This window comes from Solanum pennellii, chromosome 12 (genome assembly GCF_001406875.1).
Source record: "Solanum pennellii chromosome 12, SPENNV200".
Lineage (NCBI taxonomy): Eukaryota > Viridiplantae > Streptophyta > Magnoliopsida > Solanales > Solanaceae > Solanum > Solanum pennellii.
This window is the reverse complement of record NC_028648.1, coordinates 68,860,336-68,867,704: the sequence shown is the minus strand read 5'-3', so window position 1 is coordinate 68,867,704 and position 7,369 is coordinate 68,860,336. Positions and strand designations below refer to the sequence as shown.

At 33.2% G+C, this 7,369-nt stretch overlaps 1 pseudogene; it reads right to left on the bottom strand.

The window, feature by feature from the left end:
• Window positions 1-5,466: 5,466 nt before the first annotated feature.
• Window positions 5,467-7,114, bottom strand: LOC114075366 (annotated as a pseudogene).
• Window positions 7,115-7,369: the final 255 nt, after the last annotated feature.

Sequence of the window (7,369 nt, the reverse complement as noted above, 5' to 3'; positions counted from 1 at the left end):
AATTTATTGGTTGTTGACATTATTAATAATAATTCTGCTTCTCTTGACTTATTGGAGTCAAATGATTGATGGCATTCCCGTTTGGGATATGTAAATTACAAAGCCTTGCAAAAATTGGTTACTCTGAAAGTATTGTCTTATTTTAAATGCGATAAATTGAAATGCAAAATTTGTGGGGGAAATAAGTTTGATAAACATCCTTATAAGTCTGTTGAAAGAAATTTCAAAAATTTAGACTTAATTCATACAGATATATGCGATATGAAGTCGACACCGTCTCGTGGTGGAAAAAAATATTTGTAACTTTTTTTGACAAATGAACTCGATTTTGTTATGTATATTTGCTTAATAGTAAGGACGAACCAATTGATGCATTTAATGAATACAAAAATCAAGTGGAGAACCAATTGAATCTAAAGATAAAAATGATTCAGAGTGATAGGGGTGGAGAATATTAATCTCTTTTTGTAGAGATATGTTTGTCATATGATATTATTCATTAAACTATTGTGCACCTTTACACGACAACAAATGGTTTGGTGGAACGGAAGAACAGAACATTAAAGGAAATGATGAGTGACTTGATGATCAATTTGGGTTCACCATGAAACCTTTGGGGGGAAGCCATCCTTACGGCTAAATAAGATACTCAATAGGGTACCGCATCGAAAAACACAATCAATTGTATATGAGTTGTGGAAAGGAAGGAAACCCAACTTGAAATATTTCAATGTGTGGGGGTGTTTAGCCAAGGTAGAGGTTCCTTTACAGAAGAGGGTTAAAGTTGGACCCAAAATAGTAGATTGTGTATTTATTGAATATGTTGTGAACAGTATGGCCTGTAGGTTTTTTTGTTCACAAATCTGATAATCCTGAGATTCACGTTAATACGATAATTGAGTCAGATAACTCAGAGTTTTTTGAAAATATTTATCCTTATGAAACTGAATGTGAGTCGACAAGTGAAAGACCTAAATGACCACGAGAAGAATTGACGGAAAATACACTAACTAGTGAGGATCTTAGGCGTAGTACTCGCCAACGAAAACATTCTTCTTTAGGACCAGATTTTATGGCACTATTGGTTCAAAATAGAGCCTCAAACATTTAAAGCAGTTATGTCTTCGTCTGAGTCAACTTATTGGAAAGAAGCGGTCAATAGTGAAATCGAATCAACTTTAAGTAATCACACTTAAGAATTGACTGATCTTCCTCCAGGAAATAAACCTTTAGGATCAAAGTGGATCTTTAAAAGGAAAATGAAACCTGATGGGACTATTGACAAATATAAGGCTAGACTGGTAGTCAAAGAGTACAGACAAAAGGAAGGTCTGGACTACTTTGACACATACACTCCACTAACAAGGATAACATCAATTAGGATATTAATAGCACTAGCAGCAATGCATGATCTGAAAATCCTCCAAATGGATGCAAAGACAGTCTTCTTAAATGGAGAGTTGGAGGAAGAAATTTACATGGAACAACCTGAAGGGTTTATAGTTCCAGGTAAAGAAAACAAAGTAGTATGAAGACTTGTGAAGTCACTTTATAGACTCAAGCAAGCAACCAAATAATGGCATGCTAAATTTGACCAAACTATGTTGACAAATGGATTCAAGATTAACGAATGTGATGAATGTGTTTACAGTAAAAACGTTATGAATCATAATGTCATTGTTTGTTTGTATGTTGATGACATGTTAATAATGTGTAAATACATTGACGATATAAATTCTTCTAAGCGCATGTTGTCCAGCAAGCTTGATATGAAAGACTTTGGAATTTTTGATATAATATTAGAGGTCAGGATTTTCAAAACTCCTCATGGACTAGCATTATCTCAATCTCATTATATTGAAAGAGTATTAAATAAGTTCATGTACTTGAATATCAATATTGTCAAAACTCTAATTGATTTAAGTTGTACATTTCAAAAGTATGAAGGTTAAAGTGTCTCTCAATTGGAATATGCTAGAGTATTGGGAAGTTTGATGTATATTATGAATTGTACGCAACCAGATATAGCATGTGCTATTAGAAAACTAATTCGGTTCACTAGTAATCCAAATCAAACTCACTGGATGGCAATGAAACATATGTTGGAATATCTAAAATATGCACAACACTATGCTTTGCATTATAATAAATATCCTGCTGTGATCGAAGGATATAGTGATGAAAATTGGATCACCGGGTCAAATGAAGTAAAATACACAAGTTGTTATGTATTCATACTTGGTGGAGGAGCAGTCTCTTGGAAATCGTCCAAACAGACATGTATTGCTCGCTCCATAATGAAATCTGTTTCATTGCTTTGGATAAGGCTGGTGAAGAAGCTGAATGGCTCCAAAATTTCTTAGATGATATTTCATTCTGGCCCAAACTTGTTGGACCTATTTGCATACATTGCGATAGTCAAGCAGCAATAGGCAGGACAGTGAGAGTCATGTACAACGGAAAGTCTCGTCATATAGGACAGAGATATAACAGCATAAGACAACTACTCTCTAGTGTAATTATCACAATTGACCATGTATAGTCAAGTGATAATGTGTAATATCCACTAACGGAAGGCCTAGTGAGAGAGGCAGTTGAAAGAACATCTAAGTGAATGAGTTAACGGCTTAGGACAAGTCAGCATGAAGGTAACTGTATCTAGCAGAATGGAGATCTCTAGAGCTAGATTCAAGGAGAAAAACAAAGTTCTGAATGATGGTTCGACATTGTCAATTAACTCAATCCATTCTCATGATGAAGACAATGTTCAAGAAAAAGGTGAAGACTTTAAGACTAGTTGATGAGGTAATAAAACTTAAAGTTTTTAATGATTTGCTAATTTTGGCAAATTTGACCAAATAGTGTATCTACGAGATGATAAGGTTAGAAATTACCTATGTGAGTGTTAAGTGAAATCCTCTTTAAAGAGAATTTTATGTCAAAATCCTATTCTCTATACACTCATTAAATCAGGAGGTGTTCATGGCTGAAATGAACACAACCGTAAGAACCATAAACAATAAAGTGTTAATTGTGTGACATATGGTTATCTAGGTATACACCAAAGCTCGATGGTTCAAAGATATCGCATCTACCGACTGACCGAGTATATCTGACATATGTTCACTACTAAAAGTCCAAGGGAAAACCTACTTTTCCAGATGCATTCAATCCTTGCCTGTAAAGTACACACTTGTTTGTACAGTCCTATGTTATAACCACTCCCCATCAATGTGGAGGATTTTTGGGTCTGTAGCAACAATTGATGGGAAAGAGAGGATAAGATTGGAACTTGAAAAGTTAAGAACTTGAAGAGTTGGAAACTTGAAAAGTCCTCTAATGCTTTAATTAAAAGACATTTGTCTCTCATCGGTGGTCGAAATAAAATAGGAGAGTTTAAACATAGAAACACTCTTATTAATTGTTAAAAGGGTTGGAAAGAGGGACCCACTCGCTTTGTCGTCGTCGTCGCTCGCTCGTCTCGGGTTTGGCTACGGCTACAACTTTTGAAATGATCGATTGAGAGATTATTTTTTGGAAAAATTTTGTTTTAATTATTTATTTAATTAATTAAATTAAATGTTTTCAATTATTTGGTTGATAAAGAAACATTTTAAGTTATTTAGTTGAAATTTAACAGAAACATTTCAACTTTTTATTTGATTAACCCGACCCGACTCGGATCCGCGCGCGACCCATTTGGTTTTAAAAAAATTTCTCGTTTTATTTGAATTTCCCGCAATTTTTGAAATGACTTTTCTTAAAGGGTGCAACTTTTAGGAACAGTCAGTTCCATTTGAAAGGTTGCAAGCTTTCATTAATGGTCGTGTGGATTCTGAAAGGGTTGCTGCCTTTTGGAACCTGTTACTCTTACCTATAAATACCATTCACTCTTCAGAATTTTTTTAATTAATTTTTCTGATCTCTTCTTCTTCTTCTGCACAACAATTACTTCGTGTATTTTACTGTTGTTGATTGGTTCGCTGACACCAAAGTTTTTGGTATCTATACTCTGGTGATTGAGATCATTTTACCCTGGGAGGTCATATTCCAAATCAAACCTTGGATACTAGAGCGGAATAATTTCCTTATGGGGACACTGTGAGTTTAGTGGACTTGATCTTTTTCTGTTCAAATTTTTTCAGATTTTGGTACGTTACAGATTTTAGTTTTTCTTAATTAATTTATTTGCATCTCTTGTGCTGACTCAATAAACTTTTGTTACTTCATGTTTATTCAAAGTTTATCAGAATCAGTAATTCTATTTTTCAAAACGCATATTGGCAACAGATAAAACATAAATATGTTACTATTAGGGTTAATCATCTTTTTTTGATTTGCATATCAATACTTCAAGCACGTGCCTTGCACAAGATAGCTAAATTTTATTTAAGAATTTTCTTTTTTTACGGTGTTTGTTATCCATATTGGATCCTAAGTGATTATTTGCCTCCCTTGAGGCTCATTTGGGGGTAACACTCTGACCAATGATTTTTCTTTACCCAAAGCTAGATCCAGAGACTTCTTTATTAGAGAGAAGCAGTACCATCAACTAGACCACATTCTTTGCTAGTCCCACCAACTTAGAATGCCTTAAATTGATGTGTGGTAAGTGATAAATCCCGAAGATCGAATCGGTACTTGTAGAGGGAGATGCTAACTAGCACTCCTGTTTTTTTAGCACAAAACATAAGTTAAGGGCCGATCAACTTTTTTTTGTTCTAATTAATGGCTGGAACGTAGTTTAATTTTCATACCAAGTTATTCTCATTAAAAAATGTCAACAAAATTAATAGCAAAAAAAATGGGAATAGAAAATATTATGAGTAATTGGTCCAAAGGAAATAATTGAACTTTTTGCAAAAGCTAAAAAATGCTTAAATAGATTTGGGTATTAGTAGAACAACCGTTGCAGTCCTTATTCTCTTGTAATATAACTAGTTTCTCCAGATATATTGCATGGTCAAGTAAGAACTTTCAGAATTGTGGAGCTTTATTGTGTCAAAACTATGGGTACTACTGCAAAGTTGCATAACCTTGATAGTCTTCAGTTTTTTAAAGGAACAATGAATATGTTTTGTTCAAACGAGGGTGATTGTCTCCCTGGAATCAATGTTTTTGAGCTAAAAAGAAACATGGTAGTACAAATACAGAACAGGGACAAATCGGGTTAGGTGGTAAGCTCAACAATTGTAGTAATGAAAGTGAAGTCACTGAGGCTGTAAGAAATCATATTTGACATAAAGACATTGCCAATTGAAAACCTACCGGCATATCAGGAAATATCATTAGGTTTTTCAAATTAAGAGTCGACCTTAAGAGGATATATAGGGGAAGGAAAGTTTTGGAATAAAAGAACTTACTGTATCAACTATCTACATTCCATCAATAGTAAGGAAATGTCTTTCTCTTCCAGCATCAAACATTAAATCACCTAAATAGAAGAATGAGGAATAATGAAAAAGTACAAAGGTAAAAGTACATTGATTTACAGGGCTTACAAACTAAACCAATAGTGATGTCCCATAACACCTTATATAATAAAAAAATAAAAGAAACTAATATTTAACGTCATCTACTAAACTAAAACTATATGAGTGAATTAAAGGGAAGTGAATCAACAAATAATTAATCGGCTTAATTAAAAAAATCATGACCCCCATCGAATAATCAAGTTGATAGGTACAAAACATGAGATCTATTCAAAATCAAGATAAAAAGACATGGAGACATTTCAGACTGATTATTGACCTTGCTGAGCCAAAATCAAAATATTAGCTCATTAGCACAAAAGACGCTTTCAAAGCTCATTAGCACAAAAGACGCTTTCCAAAAGATCTTTCTCTGTATTTTCATTCATTTCATATAATTCATCCCAAGTAGAGATCAAGATTTGTGTGATCAAAATGACAAGTCCCTTGAATTAATTTTTATACGATTAAAACACAAGAAATCGTTAAATGTCAAACATATGGAGAACCAATATCAAAGCATCATGTATCACCTTCGAGTGAATACCGATGCCCATCGAGATTGCAGTGATTATTAATTTTGACAGTGCAAAGATTTATTTCCTTAACGGATAATGTACTGCCTCTCCTTAGCTGCTCTACCAATTAAAAGTTTAGTCAAACTTTATGTTCAGATGTGATTATGGTATTCCTTATTTTCCCGTAATTGACAAGTGTTTTGAAATTTTTTGTGGATAAGAAAGTGGAGGATTTATGCCTGAATATATGTTATAGAACTGCTTATCTGATTGGGCATCATGATCAATCATATAGCTTGCCAGAAGTTCTCTATAGTAGCTCTTCGATTATAAAACTCAACTACAATAATGAAGAAAAATAGAAGAGTGCGTACGAAATTTGAAATCTCTGAATAGTTTAACGCTAGAAATTTTGTTAATCCGGGATGAACACATTAAACAAATTATGTCAAATTGTTTTAAATTGGAATCATTGAATCTATATGGATTTTCTTGTAATAATCTATGTATGTTGTGCAAACGATTAAAACCAAAATATCCATATATATTCAATGATTTTAATTGTGGACAGTGTAACATTATTTGTTTAATATGTTCATCTCGGATAAACAAACTTTCAGCTTTAAACACTATAGAGATGTTAAATTTAGTACACAATCTTTTCATATTCAGTATTTATGTCACTTATGTTTTATCATAGATGAAAATCTACAAAGAACTTCTTGCAAGCTATAGGGTTGGTCATGCCTAGTCGGATAAACTATTCTATAACACACATTAGGACTTAAATCCTACACTTTGTTATTCGCAGAAAATTCAATCCACTTGTCCATTATGGGAAAAATTGAAAGGCCATCAGCATGTCTGAACACAAAGTTTAGACTGCACAATGAATACGAATGTGTGCACTACTGAGCTATTTAAATGTCTATACTCCTCATTGTCATAAACAATGTTGTTGATAGGAGTGAAGAAGTATTGTCAATCCTTAGAGAGAGTAGATTTTCTGAACATGTCTGTCATGGACAATAAAGAACGAATTTGGACAGTAAGAGCATAAGGTAGCTTACTAATCCTATCAATTTCTTGTGTCTCAATTTTTTTATTTTTTTTCTTAGGTATGTTTCAAAAAGAAGACTGTAGAGGTGTCAAGGAATTGGTCTTGGTTGCTCATGTCGTTCAAACTGTATTACTATTTTTACTTGAAATCACAACTTCAGTTGACCACTCAAAATCAAAAAAGTACACTAGAATTTGTGTGTAAAGAATAAAAAGAAACTTTAGAACATCTGTTGTCAAAACATAAGAGAAACATATATAGAAATAACAAACAATAGTGTAAACATGTTCTTATTGTTCTTAATTGGAAAAGTCAAAACC